The following is an 18,349-nucleotide window of genomic DNA, read 5'->3' on the forward strand; positions in this document are numbered from 1 at the left end:
AGTCATTGACTGGTTTTTGATTTCCAAATAGAGCCGCACTAATTTTTCTAAATTTACTATATTTTATGGACATCATTTCCGGATAAATTGACTCGAAAGTACCGGTACTGTATATGAACAAAATTCGTGCAACAGTGTAGATTTATTCGCTGTACACAGACGGTATGAATGGGCAATTTTTTTTCTGCTATAAGAGTTGCAGGAAACGTGTACTTATTTTCGTGAAATCTAGAAATCGATTTTTTTTGGAACATTACAATATTTTATCTTTCCACTTCGCATAGTGAGAAACTTAAAAATGAAGGAATTAACATATACTTCCACTTTACATTCTGAACAATTAGAATTAAAACAGGTATAGAACTAAAGTACCGGAAATTACCTACTGTGTCATAAATTTAATTCCAATAAGTTTCTTTTCTTTAGTAATTCTGAAAAAAAATGTTACATATCAACTATATATTGTAAAAAGTATATAAAGTGTTGGTAGGAGGAGCACCTTTGTCAATGGGTAAGAGCAATCAAAAGCCAACTAACGCAGTTTTCGATCTGTAAAAATATTTACAAATAAATGTTAAAGTACTCCAAAAGAAAAAGGATTGGACGGGTCTAGTGACAATGCGGGAAAAAGTTACTTTTCACACACTAAAAATTCAGTAGTTTTAACAAAAGAAGCGTTAATACCACCGACAAATAAGCAGAGGAAGATATGAAAAATATCCGCACTCCAACCTTACTCGTTTCTAAATAGTTCCTTCGTAAAGCAAAACAATCCTGCATGAAATACAAAAAAGCATATATTCTAGCGTTCTAGGTGCAACGGTTAGATTCGAGATGGATACAAACCAACCGATGGAAGTTATCAAGAAAAACAAAACTACCTACCAACCAACTACAACGAAAATATCAATTCCGTAATACTGAAGTTATTGGTCTTCTAATCTGTGCTAGAGGGACAATTCCTAAATTCCTTGTTGATGTCTGCAAGAAACTTGGTATCCCAATTACTATTATTAAAATATATCCCTACTAGCCCTTAAAGGCTCTCTGGATATTGAAACAAAAAATTTATACTCTTATTAACTTACTAGAAAACAATTTCCTACCTTTCAAAATTATTAACTGCATACTTCTTTTACTGTCTCCTGAAACATTTTCGCTAATTCCAACGATCTTGACCAATATATCTTTGTTACTGATATGACATCAATGACATCTCTATATAAATTCATTTGTAAATAAAATTGATTGTTAAGCTTTGTCAAGAGGCAGCTTTGAATTTCAATGAAGCAAATAAAACAAACTTTAAATAGTTTAAAAACTTGAGTATCATTTACATACCTGTATACGAAATGAAAATATCTATACAAAACACTATAGTCTAGGAAATGTATCTGTAATTAGTATTCAGGAGGGATTCAAATCCAGATACACGAACTTTCATCGATCGAATATCACTCGTATATCGAACTTTGATCGATGGAATATCACTCGTATATCGAAAATAACTTATTCTAAATGAGGTTATACCTTTGCTTTGTAAAGTTCGATTCCAGACTGCAATTCAACCACACGTGAAATAAAAGAACAGAAAACCACATTTATACTACGTCTGGACGGTGATAAAACTTATGCCGGAAACGGTTAATTACACATATCCACACGCTCAGAAATTACGGTTCATAAGCACTGTGTTTCAAATACATTTAAACGATACAAAGAACGACTAAATGTTATATTACTCTATCAATGTTCTTCCAAAACGGTCAGTCGAGATGGGCGAGGTATCAAACAAACGCCCACATATACACACGCACAAGCACACACGCACACGCATAAACGCCCACGTGTTTCGAAGCTAATCGCATCTCCGTCTCTACATAAAGCCAGAATTTAAAGTCTACATTAATTTAAACAAATATCAAATGTGTTCGTTTATAAAATCACACATAACCATGAATGAGATACTCACATGACCACGTGGCCTGCCGTTCAACCTGACCTGCTTGCGTAAGGTTCCGGGTTCGAGTGCCACCCCACTTTGCAAATTACACTCCCACTAAAAGAGATACCTTGCCACGTGATTAGCTACCAACGGGTTTGGTCGCACTCAGGTTTGACCGGCCGCTGTTCCGTGTTGGGCCGAGTCGGTCAATACTGGAGTTCGTGATGACGTCACACAGGGGGTAACGACGACGTCGAATTGCATCACGGGGCGGCAACGACGAAATAACTGGAGGTGCCGGACCGCATTGCAAGGGATTTCGTCACACACGCGCAATGGACATGTGCCCTCGGATCAGTCGGTGAGAAACGTGAGACAATGGGGCAGGGAAGTCGTTACGCAATTGTTTTTGCGTAGATACAAAGGAACTGAAAGTATGCAGGCAACATTAACATTCGTCTTTCACATTTTTTTTAAATTTACGAGAGACAAGAAAATATTGACTTATTCTGAATACATGGTTATTTCCTATTACTTCAAAACAGAAATTAAGTAAAACTCGTACTTATTTACGTATATAGTTTATGACATTTTAGTGTGTTGTTTGATATTTTGTGATTTTTTCTTGGTTATCTTTATTATTCATATTACTTCATTTAATTTTTGATGTAAATAAATTGTTATTGGTTAAGGTGAAAGATTTCTTTATTATTATTATTATTATTATTATTATTATTATTATTATTATTATTATTATTATTTACCCAAAATCCAACAAGGTTTTCCATACTTTTATCCAACATTTATGGATTCTTAGTGGGTAATGGAACCCCATAATGGTTCAATATATTTATTGATAATTGAAGTGGAATGAAACTTTTTTACTAAAAAATTGAACTGAATCAAAAGAGCTTTCTTGACTAGTAATCGTCCATAGAGTTCAAAGAAAGACTGTATAGTTGGGACAACTGGCAATAAGAGAACAGCTCATCATAACATACAACTGCCATCTAGCGGAATATCTGGAATGATGAGATGATACAATAATACATTTGCAAGACAGTTTAGTACATATTTTAGTAAGTTAATATTTTATTGTGTGTGTACCTAATGCCTACCCACTTCACTTGCGTGATTCGGGTTCCGCATACTGCGAATAGATGGGAGGACTGTGACCCATTTTCAAGTTGCACACCACTTCGGCGGACCATGTTATGCATGACGTGTATCTATGAAGAATTATGTCGTGCACTAGGGTGAACGTATGTGTAAGTGTTCGAGTAGGTGTAGTGTAGGGAAGGGTGAGGATGATGATGGTGAAGAAGACAGAAGGGGAAACCCGATGCCGGCACGTAGCCTACTCCAATATTTTATTGTATTAGAGTACTTTATTTCTTCTAATCTTTATATACTTTCTTCTAATCGTGTAAAAGTCAATTAAATCCACTCAAGTTTCGATTTTTCTAGATAAATCAAAAACCCTAATGAGATTATTATAGATAAATTTGATTTTTCACAATAATTTTCAATCAAGACGCAATCCGCAATTGTTGGCACTTTTGGACATATCACACACCAGACCTTGTATGTGTATGTTTAGTTAACAGTCGAAAAACTGGTTGGAACCATATAAGCAGACAGCAGACAGCGGATTATCGGTCCCGATGCTGAACGTTAGGTGTACGACAGTTGCAGGGAGGTCACTACGCTTCCTCCCTACAACACCAAGAGACGTGGCGTCTTGTCGCTGCGTTGGGACCGAAAATCCGCCGTGCTCGTGACACCAATAAGACATAACCCATGAGGGGACTAAAGAGGAGTAATGAAGTAAATTGGTCAGTTCCTTTCCCCCCTCCATTGCACACATCGTCGAATATTATAGTAATATATTTCACTAATCAGACTTGAGATGTATGCAACAGTTGTTCTTCCTCCAACACATTTAAATTGATAATAGATGTATCAGCCAGAATCTTAAATCAGAAGTAAACACCAGATCTTTGTTTGACCTTCATATTCTATTTTATTTGCTGAATCCGTATTATTGTAAGAGTAATAGCAAGCTTAACTATACAGCATCCAGTCAGCAGAGATTCTGCAGATTCTTGTTAATGTTTTGAATCGACAGCAGAGACAATGTGCCGAGTTCAATGTTTGTATTTATTTTTAAGGAAGGCTTCGGTTTGTGTATTTCTGTTCGTTAGCAAACGAGTCTGTGCAACTTTACATGGTCTCATTTTATTTTTCACTGGTTGAAAAGAACGTGTCTTATGAGTTCATGATGTACTGGACAACAAATTATGTGTAGCAATAACAGTTATCGTTATCACAGTGGAATAGAGCCCACAATATGAACTGAAACTACTCCATTAAATAACTGAATACAAAAAAAAGTACAAATGAGAGTTTATTATTTCAGCCGTTCATTATTTTTTAAAGAATTTCAATTAGTTTTCAATGAACTATAGTAACTAGCTGTAATTGCAGTAACATTACCGGCATCTAATTCATAATTTGATCGTCCCTCTTCGTGAATGTTAAGGAAAAAAACATCTTCGCACCAGAATGGCAAACGATTGTCTAACGCAATCTTATCTTTGCTATAGAAAAGACACTAACCAGACTGCATGGAGGTATTTGTGGAAAAATATTATGCTCTTCACAACAACCAGAGCATCAATCTGTACTAATAAGACAGATCGAATAACGAACCCATTCTTTGTAACATGAACAGGGCTAGTTTTTTTTTAAAGAGAATAATACTTTTATATTTCTCAATCTTACAATTTTATTTTTGAAAACTAAACGCTCAATAGAACGGACTTTTGATTTGATGTATCCTTAACTGCATGACGAAGGAAAATTCAAGATGTCTTTTTTTTTTTTTTTATTTAAGCGGCAATGAAGTTTGATTTTGGATGAAAATTTGGATTCATATTTAATTTTTCCTCAATTTATTACAGTATTTGGTTTTCCCTCTTTAAAATGGCACTTCACATATAACTATACTGTACCTTACTAAAAGTTTAACCATTCACTTTTCGATTTTTGAGAAGGGTAGCCTATACAAGTTTTGATTCTAACGCTCATTTTCTATAAATTCATGGATTTTGGGCGGACAATCACACACACACACACACACACACACACACACACACACTATAATTATATAATTTTTCCAATTTGTTCTTTGATTTTCTTCTTTAAAATGGTATTGGCCTACCACATATAATTATACTAAAAATTATATCCATGTCAATTGTTCGTTTTTCTAAGGAGCGGATGTAGTACTCTATGTATATCTTATTTTAACGCTTACTTTCCGTAAGTTTGGATTTTCCATACAAAAGTAACCTTCTCTCAGTTTCTATTTAATCTATAATGATGAAATTTTCAGAAATCGTGTACTTGGAAGTTTTACGTGTACTGACACAATGTTTTCGAATTTGTTAAAATTCTGAAAATGTTACAGGGAGTAATGTAGGGCACTGAAGAAAATATATACGAATGAGGGAAAAATTATTTCTCGGTAATTAAGTAAATTTAAGAAAAATTACTGTTTCAGCATAAAGTCAAGTTATGTGGTTATAAGCTGTAAAATAATCAGTTGGCTAGCTTCAACAGTTTTCCAGAAAATGTTCCTTACGTAAGACATGTTTTTAATATCATCAAGGTAGGAAATTCCGTACCTTAATAACGACGCTTTATCAACTACTAGGTTATACAGCGTTGATATAATTGGTGATAGGGAGATGGTATTTCGGAAGATGAGGACAGAATTCGCTATAGATTACCTGGCATTCGTCTTACTGTTGGGGAAATTTTTGGAAAAAAATCCAATTAGATAATCGGCCCATACCACGCTCGAGCTCAACTCCGGTTAGCAGGTAAATCAAGATGTTTCAAATTACATTTAGGCCTTTACTTCTTCGTCTTGCAAAATTACTGGAAATGAACTAACCATAATTGTGGGAGAAAGAGTTCTTTAAATATTTATTTATTTATTTAACCTGGTAGAGATAAGGCCATCAGGCCTTCTCTTCCCCTCTACCAGGGGATTACAACTACAATATTAAGAATACAATTACAATTATAATTACAATTAATATTAAATTTACAAATACAATAAAAATCAAAGAACTATAAGATTAACTGATTAATAAAAGCTAGGCAGTTTATTGTAAAAGTTAAGAAGAGAGAAACTTTTTTTTATTAATTAAGTAAAAATTAAACCTACTCTACGGAGTAAGAAAATGCTCAATAAGTTTGCTTTTGAACGCTACTAAATTCCGACAGTCTCTGATGTCACTGGGTAGGGTATGAACCGATTGTTCGCCAAATAATTACACGTTCTCATTAAACTTTTTTCTGTTTATGTCTTACTGAAAATCGATCGCTAAATCTCATTAGCTTGATGGTGAAATGCGCAATAAACGCCCGCTCGACAAAAGCAAGCTCCAAATTCGTCCTCCCCAGACGAAAATCCTGGCGCCATTATTCTATTTCAATGTATACTATATTAAAAATTATTAAACTTATGGTAGACTAAAAATATTTACTGTGCTGATTTATCGAAACAACTCCAAAGCCAGTTACATTTCTTGCGAAAAGAAACCAATATTTTGCATATGTAAATTAGACCATTCCCTGCACGATTCAATGAACGCAATAGATACAGACTAAATACATAGCTTTCTTTTTATAACGATCAGCTGGATATACGTCTATCACTAAAGAGAAAGTGAAACTTTGTACCAACTCCGGCCTCATCACCTGGGGGTTGTGACAGTGCATAATTGGTTCAGAGCAATTAATCCTCCTTCACCATTGCTGATATGCGTAAACGTGTAACAGACCTTTCCAATGTAACTAATTAACGACTCAATTTAAAAGTAATACGCACTGGAAATGAAAGGCAAAGGTGGAGTATGCATAGCGAAATCAGAAGTACACGCATTCGACAGTAAACGAGATTAATTCTCGGTCTCTTACTGCTGCATATTTGTGGTAACATGAGCGGTTTTGGACAATAAGGGAAAACAATATGTAAAATATTACGTTTCAACAGTAATTAGCTGCATACGAGAGATTAATTCATAATCCCATATGTAATCCTGTTGGCCATGTCTGCTGTGTTACGTGGAACTCATATGCTCCACTAATATTCAATACCGTAGGCCTACTTTAAAATTGAAATTGCAGTATTCTGTAGAACAGCGGCTCCCAAACTTTCTGAAGGCGCGATCCACTTTTGGACGAGACTTCTGTATGCGACCCCCCCCCCCCTCCAACGAACTGTAGGGTGCTTAACCTCATTCGAAAAATACAAACCCCTGTAAAATCTAATACGACAATGGTGTGTGGATAAGCTTCGGGGCTTCTACCGCGTTGTCTTGGTGTTGGTGGCTGATGTTTCGACCGCTGTGTTGTGGTCATCTTCAGAGCAGTTGTTGAATAAAGAAATATATGAGCTCGCAGACTATTTCCTTATCCAACAACTGCTCTGAAGATGACCACAACACAGCGGCCGAAACGTCAGCCACCAACACCAAGACAACGCGGTAGAAGTTTATCCAGAGACCATGTACACCAGTCGCGGAAGCCTACGCGAACACCTAATACGACAATGTTGCTCAAAATTAGTGAAAACCACCCAAAGAACAATCAAAACAGAAAAATATAGTGCAACAATGACATGAAATATTATGTGAAGATCATCTCGATACGATATTTCACCATTTTTCGAATTTTTATCTTGGCTCCAGCTCAACGATCGCAGAACTTTACACTGTCTTTCTCTTCTATTTCAAATTCTGCGCACCTCAACCCCAAGTTACGTCGTCTCGTCTTGTCTATTTATGCTCCAACCATAACCTAAATACTCTATCTCAGATCACCGGTACTTTGAGTATACTTCATCATAACACTTCCCGATACTCTTCATCATTGACCGTTTCAATTTCTCGTCATTGGAACTCCCTACCTCATACCTTAAGGGGCTGTCAGACATTTACTAAGTTCAAAACCCGGTTGTCAGCTAGACTGCGAGCTTTCCTAAAATATATTTTTTTCTAATATACGATTTTAATTTTTAATATATAGATTTTCTTTATTATTTTAACAATTACTTAGATTCACATTACTGTAATTGTTTCATTCTTAGAATTACATGTAATTAAACTTGTTTTCATTTACTACCACTATTATTAATAAAAATAATAATAATAATAATAATAATAATAATAATATTATTATTATTATTATTATTATTATTAATTGTATATTGTTCCTGTATTTCTGCCATTTTTATATTTGCTGTTGTACTTATACTGTTTGAGTGGAAGAGAAGGCTTTATGGCCTTAACTCTGCCAGTAGAAATAAACGTACTAAATAAAAATAAAATAAATCTCTAGTAGCCTACTTTACTGATATATTCGAACACTCAAACACTTTCAACAGTACGAGTTTGCAAGACCAATGTGTTAATTTAGTAACAGCCAGCGATAAAATCAGAGGAATTATAAAGAAACTTGTCTACATTACTTGACAAAAAGAAGTGATGCATTCCAGTGCGGTTAATGTTAAGGTTACGTTTTATTTAACGACGCTCACAACTGCCGAGGTTATATCAGCGTTGCCGATGTGCCGGAATTTTGTCCCGCAGGAGTTCTTTCACAGATGGGAAAGGAAAATTCTGAGAAAGATTTATGGTCCTGTCAAAGAACAAAATAATTGGAGAATCCGTAGTAACTTGGAATTAGAACAAGTATATAAGGAACCTAATATAGTAACTTCGATAAAAATTAGAAGACTTGAATGGGTAGGTCACTTAATTAGAATGGAGGACGAAAGAATGGCGAAGATGATCTTCACTGGAACACTGGAGGAAAAGAGATAGGAGTCGTCCCAGATTGAGATGGTTAGACTGTATTGAGGAAGATTTGAGAAAGTGGGAATAAGGAGATGGAGGAAGAGGGCAGATGACAGAAGTGATTGGGCTATTGTTTTAAAGGAGGCTTTAGCTAAACTGTAAGAGCTGTATGCCAGAAGAAGAAGAAGAAGAAGAAGAAGAAGAAGAAGAAGAAGAAGAAGAAGGAGTTCTTTCACATGCCAGTAAATCTACTGACATGATCTGTCGCATTTAAGCACACGGGATCGAACCCGCAATCTCGGGCATAGAAGTCCAGCGGTAGATACCAGTTTTTTAAATTAAATTTTCACAAATCTAAACAACTCTGTGAATATTTTCCGGAAGACACTCAAGACAATACAACAGTCACAAACTGACATTAAATCCATTTTTAGACAGTTGCGTTCAACTAGCTGTAATTCCACCCCCCCCCCAATAATTTAAATATGTACGTATGTAGGCCTACCTATGAAGGAATGCTAATAAGACATTTTATACAAGTGTAATATACTTCAAATCCTACATTTTATCACACATATTTGGTAAAATAGCTTATCATATTCTCTGTCAAAGAACTCTGATAGTGTAATACCAGCCTAATCCGTGTAGTTATTGATGAAGACGATGATTAAGGTAACTGGCAGATTTTTACACAGAGTATACCATGAAGTACGAATATTTATGTGAAGTTTGGAATGACTGTACGGTAAAAACGAGAATATCTTAACATTCTTGACAGCTTGTATGTACCATCGACGTAGCTCGGAAGCGCGTTTGTCTGCTGATCCGGAGTTGCGATCGGGCTGAGTTCGATTCCCGCTTGGGCTGACTACCTCAATGGTATTTTCTCGCCAAATACCATCTCGCAATCACCAACTTCATCGAAGCTAAATAACCTAGTAGTTGATTTTTTTAGTAGGTTATTTTACGACGCTTTATCAACAGCTCAGGTTATTTAGCGTCTGAATGAGATGAAGATGATAATGCCGGTGAAATGAGTCCGGGGTCCAACACCGAAAGTTACCCAGCATTTGCTCATATTGGGTTGAGGGAAAACCCCGGAAAAAACCTCAACCAGGTAACTTGCCCCGACCGGGAATCGAACCCGGGCCACCTGGTTTCGCGGCTAGGCATGCTAACCGTTACTCCACAGGTGTGGACCCTAGTAGTTGATAAACGTCTTAAATAAGAGACTAAAAAGCAAATTTCATACGCAGACAAATTTGCAAAAACTGCATTAGCGCGTAAATAAATGGGTTTTGCAATAACCGTATCAAGCGAGTGGAGTAGAACGAACCAACGGGAGTCAGATACCCGACCTGCGTAAAGCAAAAGAGCATCATGCTGCTACGCGCAAGCATCCTTGTTCCTCCGAAAGAGGCACGCTGCTCTCAATGAACATGGCAATAGGACACGCACATCAAGTCATGCGTTTCTCATTCATTATTCAAGAGCTGAATGAGTAGGCACGAAGGTTCCTGGGAATCAAGCACTTACAATCGGTACTTGAGGATCTTCTGAATCAGAAAATGTAACATTATACCTACTCTATTCAACAACTTCCAGGGCATATAACCACTTTTACAGAATATCTGTCACTCTTCTGGGGGTGCTTTTACTCTTTCTAGGGATGCTAGCGTGTTTTTATATAAAAAAGCAATATATATCTTTGTTCTGGCAATAAAGTATTATTATTATTTAATTATAGGGTAGATGAGGGTAATTGTAAACAGGGGTAATTGTAAACAAATGCTGTGAGAAATACAAAACTGTCAATATAAAAATTTTATTCCGGAGAATATTTAAATTAACATATTGACTAATCTACAAAGCAGTTTGGCGCCAAATAGGAGTAACTGCTTAATTGTGAACGAATGTTTTGTAAGAGTCTACAAAAAAAAGTTGAGAAATAATTTTGCTTCACCTTCATTTTTTGGCATTGTAAGTAAACGTACTGTGCTATTTTTTTTTTAAGAATATGTTGTTTTATGAGTAATGTATAGTAGTTAACATTTATTACAGTGGTTTTGAGATCTCCCATAACCTCAGTTCATTTAATTATGACGTGTTTACATTTGTCCCATAGTTCTAATTCCTTGGGGGTAATTGTAAACATGTTTACTATGGTTAAATTTCGTACTTTTCAGTAATAAAAGAAACCCTCACCCAACTACACTGTAGAGAATTTAGAGAGGGTTGTCACAGATGCGAAAAATAGTAACTACAGTTATCGTGAAGCTCAGGAGAGGTACTGAGTTCCTATATCCGTCATATATCATACGTTAAAGGGACGAAATGTGCCAGTGACCAAAACTGGAGTTGGAAGGAGTAGAGCTCTTTCTTCTGAAACAGAACAAAAAATGTTCAGTGTCTGATAGCCCGTGCGGAAATTGGTGTTTACAATTACCCTCTCTCAAAGGGGTAAATGTAAACAGGTGGGGTAAATGTAAACTCAGAATTAAAAGATGAAAAAAAAGTCAACCTTATTATTTTAAACCCATTTTCAGGGAAAAGAAAGATCTAAAAATAACACAATATTTCTTTGTCATGCTTACCGTTACTGAGGGTTGTGTGATGTTGAAATATATTTTAAATCAGTGAAAAGTGTTTACAATTATCCTAGTCTACCCAAATGAAACCAAATTATACAAACAGAGTTAGGTTCTACATTGATGTACTCATATTTTAAACTTTCAAGAGATCATAAAGAAAACAGGCATAAACCAGTTAAATATAACCAAGTATATAGCACGTAATCATAATAAATATAGAAAATAATGCACGACTAGCATGCTTAAAGGCCGAATTCCAAAGAAATTATGCAATTAGAGACCTAACTACATTTATGAGGCAAACAGGCCTTCGGTCTGATGATGATGATGATGATGATGATGACGACGACGACGACGGTACAATGAAGCAAAACTTGCTATATAGAGTACAAAGAAAGACAATCGCTCTTGGCCCGCGAACCTCGAATCTATCGACTAGCCACTATAATGTTAACCGCAATTCCATTTCGTTATTTTTCCATCATCACAGATACGATTTGCATTTTCGCATGCAAGTATATTATGTAATACTCGGTAGATGGCGGCACGCATGCGCTTTGTTATGTGCAGCATCTAGTGGAGGCCTCTTCAACTTCGTGTTACGCTAAAAATGTTAGATTTTCTCATTAAGTATACCTCGGGCAAAGATGTATTCACATCAAAAATTGAAACTAATGCACAGACAGGTATGTTACAGAATTTATTCATGTTCGTGTAACTAAAAGCATGTATGCACTCAGGAAGAAGACCGCCTGTAAGATCATTTCGCCGACTTTAAGTAGAGTTTTACGATGCCAAATTTAAACATGTCCTGTAACGAAACCAAAAATTAAGATCAGTCCAATACTACATAACAGAAACAACTTTGCTGTTACACCTGCGAGTAAATTAAAAAAAAATGGTAATGTGTACTTTCTGGAATGTCCCTTTTTAACTACAAATGCTATTCAGAGACACTTACACGGCATGGGACAATAGAAAGGGAAATGACAGCGGAAAACCGGGTACACGGTAAAAACCGGTTAACAGCCATATAGTTATTCAAAAATCTCACAGATCTTATCGCCAGTGAATCCCGGATTATTTTGGTAGAAACCTTGACTGAGCTACGACAGTGCCTACAAAGTATTCGGGAGTACCAGACTTCAACTCCAACAATGACTATCCTCTGACAAATTGCGGGCTGGTGAATAGAAAGAATTTGCCTCTTATGTCTTGCCGATAGTGTTTAGGGATGTAACTTAAAATATTTCACTATTTTTTTTTTCTTTTAAACCTCTACCTACTTGTCGCTGAAAACTCCCTCCCTTACATTTTATATATTATTTGCTTTGATTAGGTTTATCTGAGAGCTTCTTTTACCAGTAAAGATGAATGGGTCGGTGTGAGAGAATTGACTTTTTTGTTTCATGCAAAATAATATTTTAGTTACATAAAACTCATTATAATAGTACGCCGAAAACCACTTCCGGCCTAGGGAGACCTAAAAAAGTGTACTTCCGTTAAAATGCTGCGAACTGATGCTTTTTCATCATCATAACAAAGTTACCTAAGAGGACATAAAACCCACTAAAATACTACGAACAACAAAAGCATGATACGCACTACTACACAGCACAAAGCCATTGATACTAATGGTCCGACCTTTGTCAACCATTAGAACATCAGCTAAAGATATCTAAAGAGCAGTGTCAAACATCACTGAGCGCTCAGCATATATCTCACTGTGATAAAGCCACTGATGTAATATGAATAGCCTTGAAAAACTTAACTCATAATAACGCCGAAGAAAATTTCGAGCCTGTAGTGTGGCTAGCCTGGAAACCAGGTCATTTTATAATTATTTTATTGCAGGGTTTAAGCCACAGTCACATTTGTCGCATTTTGCTGCTCGGCTTCTAAAAATGCAACAAACTTTCAATGTAAATGTGCAAAAATAGGACAACCTCACTGGACTTCAGAAACGAAGATGCTAATGGTACGGCAATTAATCATGTATGTATGTATTTATTCACACTGCAATGGGTATATACCCGGTGGCAGCGGTAACTAATTACACTCAATAATGACAATAATAAACTTATTAATTAAAAATACAATTAATAATAATACTAATAATTAATACTAATAATAATAATAACAATAATAATAATAATAACAGGGAATATCCTAAATGAAGCACGATCGCTTAAAATAACATTTAAAATAAATCTAATTTGTATCTTAAACCTAAGTTCGAACTAAACCCCACGAGTATGATATGTTCATATCTGCACAAGTACCTTTCAACATTACACTCATTTCGCTGTCAACTCACTCACTGCACTGCAACTACGACACATTTCACTGATTCTATCCTGATTTCACTAACACTTCAAAAACATTTCACTGTTCAAATACTTTGCACTGCCACTATAAACTATAAAGCTTCACTGACAGGAACACGTTTCACTTACACAACACACTTCACTGACAACATAATTCTTCACTGATACAACACTTCAATAACAAAATATCATTTACACCCTCTAAATACTGTGTATAATTACCGTCTATTAGTAAAGTCCTTAAGCCTATTTTTAAATACATTTTTGGTTGTTGGTAAAGCCTTTAGCAAGTCTGCAGGTAAAGCATTCCAGTCCCTGATAGTACGATTGAGAAAAGAAAACTTTCCAGTGTCCGTCCTCTGTCTTCTTTCCCTCAATTTATATGAGTGGTCGTTCCTTGAAGAGTAATTTGGCGGCTGCAACCTATTTTTTATTTCTCTCCAGGCAGGCTCACCTCTGTATGTTTTGAACAGTGAGCAGGCTGCAACTGTGTTAAGTATGCCAGCATTAAAACGTGAAGTTTAGAACTTCTCAAAAGACTGCAGAGCGAAGCCAGAAAGATCCGCAGAAGCCGGTTTCACGGTCTGTGACTGTAAAGCGCAAGACATTTTTGTGCACTTGAGAATATATATCAACGCTCAGCAGGAATGGAAAATAACAATGTCTGACATTTACGAAGGAAAGTGCTAGTAATGGAACCAGAGCTACTTTTACATGCTCACGCAATGCGGAACGTTACACACCTTCCGGGGAGGTCGTGTTCCTTTTCCAGTTCATATACGTGACTTCACAATTGAAATACTATCGCTCAACTGCGTTCGTTAAATATGCGAGAAACCTTGATGAAATTTAAATAACGTATCATTCAAGTTTTATGATGGCTCAACCAACAGAGACTTTTAAGACAAATTCAGCACATCCCAAACTAGAAGTTTGCCTCTTTCTTGTATTTGTTGCACGAGTATTATCTCATCTGGTCCTATTAATGAACTCATAACCAATAAGCGTCTGTTGGTTCAAAATCCTAACAAAATTAGGGGCAGAACAACCCAATCTTCGAAGATAGACAGTGTAGCTGCGACTTGCAAGATTCAATGACATCATTTTGTCAAATGCCACCTCACTATGATAAATAATCTAAGAGTGGATACAGCGTCGTTAAACGACCGAATTAGGAAAAAACACGAGAAGAGATCCGCATTTCCTCAGTTAGCAATGTTAACAACTAAAACAAAGGCGTTGCTGGCAGTAATATACCGGCATACCCGAATTCTTTAGCCTATTACCGTAATTAAACGACATGGTATCAGCTACTAGGTTATTTTATTTATTTTTGTTGGTTATTTAACGACGCTGTATCAACTACTAGGTTATTTAGCGTCGATGAGATTGGTGATAGCGAGATGATATTTGGCGAGATGAAGCCGAGGATTCGCCATAGATTACCTTGCATTCACATTACGGTTGGGGAAAACCTCGGAAAAAACCCAACCAGGTGATCAGCCCAAGCGGGGATCGAACTCGCGCCCTAACGCAACTTCAGACCGGCAGGCAAGCGCCTTAACCGACTGAGCCACGCCGATGGCCCTACTAGGTTATATAGCGTCGACGAAATTAATAATAGCGAGATGGCATATCTTGACGAGACCCAGAATTTGCAATGAGATTACCCGACTTTAGCTTTACAGTTGGAAAAAATCCAACTAGGTAATCAAACCAAGCAGGAATCGAACCCAATCCCAAGCGCAGCTCCGATCAGAAGGCAAACGATCAACGTCGGTGGCTTCAGTATAAATACTGTTCATGGACTGCATACAGCTATGTGGAGAGGATTATAGTCCGCAATGGACGTGGCTAGAATCCTGATTCGTAAAGGAGAGAGTTCAGATCTGGAGTTTCGAATCCCAATGATCGTAAGAAGTAACGCCATCCTCAGACGAAGGCGAGGCACAACCTCAGGAATGAGGAAGTTGTGTAATAAATTTAGCTTCGTCAAGACTATGGTAAAACGCTCTTTTCCGGGAAAAGGCTCTAAATGAATACCATATGAACTCAAGAGAATCGAAGGAGTGGCTCTGTTTATTCTGAACATCACTACTGTACTCCAACTTGCCGTACATGCAGAAGCATTATCACATAACTAAGTTAATTCATTCATAGTTTTCTGCCCAAGACAGGTCCTTCACTGCAAACCCAGCATTCTCCAACATTCCCTCTTTTCCGCCTTCATCCTAGTATCCGCACACGATCCGTATGTCTAATGTTGTCTATCATCCTGTTCCGAACTTTTCTCCCCTTCACCATTCCTTCCAGTGCATCCTTGAGTAGACAGTTTCTTCTTTCCTAGTGACCCTGCCAATTACTTTCGCTCTTCCTTTTTATTTTTCCTCCTCAAAATTGTAACTTCTCAGGAGTTCTTCAAACATGTCAACTTCTAGTGCTAAAGAGGATATCGCGTTACAAATGTATTTAAGATCACGAGTGGAAAGGAAACGATACTGAGTGCATCCGTACATTGAAAGGAATGTCAATTAAATGTCATTTGTAGCATAGGGTGACAGTAAATAAAAAAACACTCCTACCAAAAATAAATAAATGAGATTGCAGTGAGCCGTGGACCATCGCGAATGTGACAATGAGAAATAGTGAATCATTCTTTCCCCCTGATGAGTACTGCTTTCAATTCTTCAGCAACAGAATCCTAGGAATTTAAGTTTCTTTGTAAGTGCAATAACCCTAGAGCAAAGCATGAAGGTCCATCTGTCATGTTCCGGAGGTGTATAGGGAAACTTACTTTTGTTGAGGCGGCAAGAAATCTCCTGAATTAATTTTACAAGTTGCCGTTAGCGAGTAAGTTATTTAGTCAGAGGGAAATGCAGCACTGTTTACAGGATAAAGCAACGCAACATAGGTGATGAGCTGCTTCCAACAACATGCAGTACCAGTACTGAAATGGCCTCCCTGACCTCATATGTGAATTCTGCTGGAGATTTGTTGGTACTGTTGGATAGGAGAGGGCAGAAGCCCAACGTCACATGTCTGTACGCTTTGAAGAAGGGACAAGTCAAGGTGTCGTGACCTCTTAACGAGGGGGAATATATCGTCCTTAACTTTGTGATCTTAATGCTAAGGCGGGTTGCAGACTTATTTGCCGCTAAATATTGCATTTAATGTGAATTTAATGCTGGGGTTTCATTTGACACCGTTTATGAAGGAGAATAAACACGTTCTGCTTTTTGCAAGTTTAACAACGACGTGAAATTCAGTTTTCTTAATTTCACTCATTTATAAAGTGAAATTCATTAATTTATTTTTTTTATATTGTAAACCTATTTCGTAAATAAACAACCTTTCCAATTTATAAACCCAACTTTAATAATGGCTAAGGAAGAAATAATAAACAAAACTTTTCTTGCCAAAAAAATGGTAATATATTTAAATATTAAAAATGGTTAGAAATCGTATTTTTGGTGAAATAAGTTGTAAATTTGGTGGATATTTCATGAAATAATTGTCAAATGTATTATCTATTATATGTTTAATATACGAGAAAAAAAAAGTAATAAATTGTTGTATCACAACTTATCAGCACAGCCAAAATATAAACTAACCACAATTTTCACATTGTCCGCACGTAGATTTGTGCGATGACCGTCAACGATTATTTTCGTGTACCCAGAATACACCATCCCTCTGCCCACGTTAAATGTAGGGAACCACAATTCCTGCAAATAATGCATACCAAATTTATTGTGATACTCTACTAGTGCCCCCCAAAATCTTTTTGCATCAAATTAAAGCCTCCGGTGCATAATACACTGCAGCAGTCGACTACAAAAATTAATATTTTTTTCGATAGCTATAGATTTTTTTTACTTCGTTACTTAACAACGCTGTATCAAAGACGAGGTTATTTATGTGGTGTTCGGGTAAAGGGGGATAAATCACTTTTTTGTGCAGATGGAATTTTGTTCCCCCGATGAAAACACAAGTTATATTATACAAGTGAGTGTGCAAAAATCAAAAGAACACTAGCAGTTGATGTGTTTTGTGTAAAAAATTATTTGCAATAAAGGTTCGAAGTTCAATTTTATCTCCAAACTAATTTTTATGATTTATCTCCCTTTACCCAAACACCATCGATTTAGCGTCGATGGGATTGGTAATAGCGAGATGATATTTGGCGAGATGAGGCCGAGGAATCGTCATAGATTACCTGACAATCGCCTTAGGTTGGGAAAACCTCGGAAAAAAACTCAACCAAGTAATCAAACCAAGCGGGAATCAAATTCACACCCGAGCGCAACTCCGAATCGGCAGATAAGCGTCTTAGCCGACTGAGCTACACCCGTGGCTCACAGCTATACAGTAAAAGTGTGTGTACATAAAATCCAGAGATTAAACGGAGAAATATTGGCGTTACCAAGCGATCGGCAAATTGACTGAAACAGTATACAAATTTTTTCACGATATTGAATACAATTTTGGTGCAAATTTTCTTCATTTTGCGATAGAGAAGGTATATTTCGACATATTTCCCACAATGAACAAAATTTCGCGTTATTTCGCGCAATTGTTTTGCTTAAATATGTTTTAGGTAACTACAAGGGTACA

At 36.6% G+C, this 18,349-nt stretch overlaps 1 protein-coding gene across 6 annotated transcripts in view; it reads right to left on the reverse strand.

Moving 5' to 3' along the window:
- The window catches only part of spoon (A-kinase anchor protein spoonbill), a 189,430-nt gene that overhangs the window by 56,530 nt on the left and 114,551 nt on the right, over nt 1-18,349 (reverse strand). The window contains exon 1 of one of the 6 annotated variants that reach the window (XM_069815966.1): nt 1,973-2,127. The exons of the other annotated variants lie outside the window; for them this stretch is intronic. The gene's annotated coding sequence lies outside the window, so the exon portion shown is untranslated. Of the gene's footprint in view, nt 1-1,972; nt 2,128-18,349 lie in introns of those variants that run through there. 6 annotated transcript variants of the gene reach the window in all.

This window comes from Periplaneta americana, chromosome 17, assembly GCF_040183065.1.
Source record: "Periplaneta americana isolate PAMFEO1 chromosome 17, P.americana_PAMFEO1_priV1, whole genome shotgun sequence".
In the NCBI taxonomy this organism is placed as follows: Eukaryota; Metazoa; Arthropoda; class Insecta; order Blattodea; family Blattidae; genus Periplaneta; species Periplaneta americana.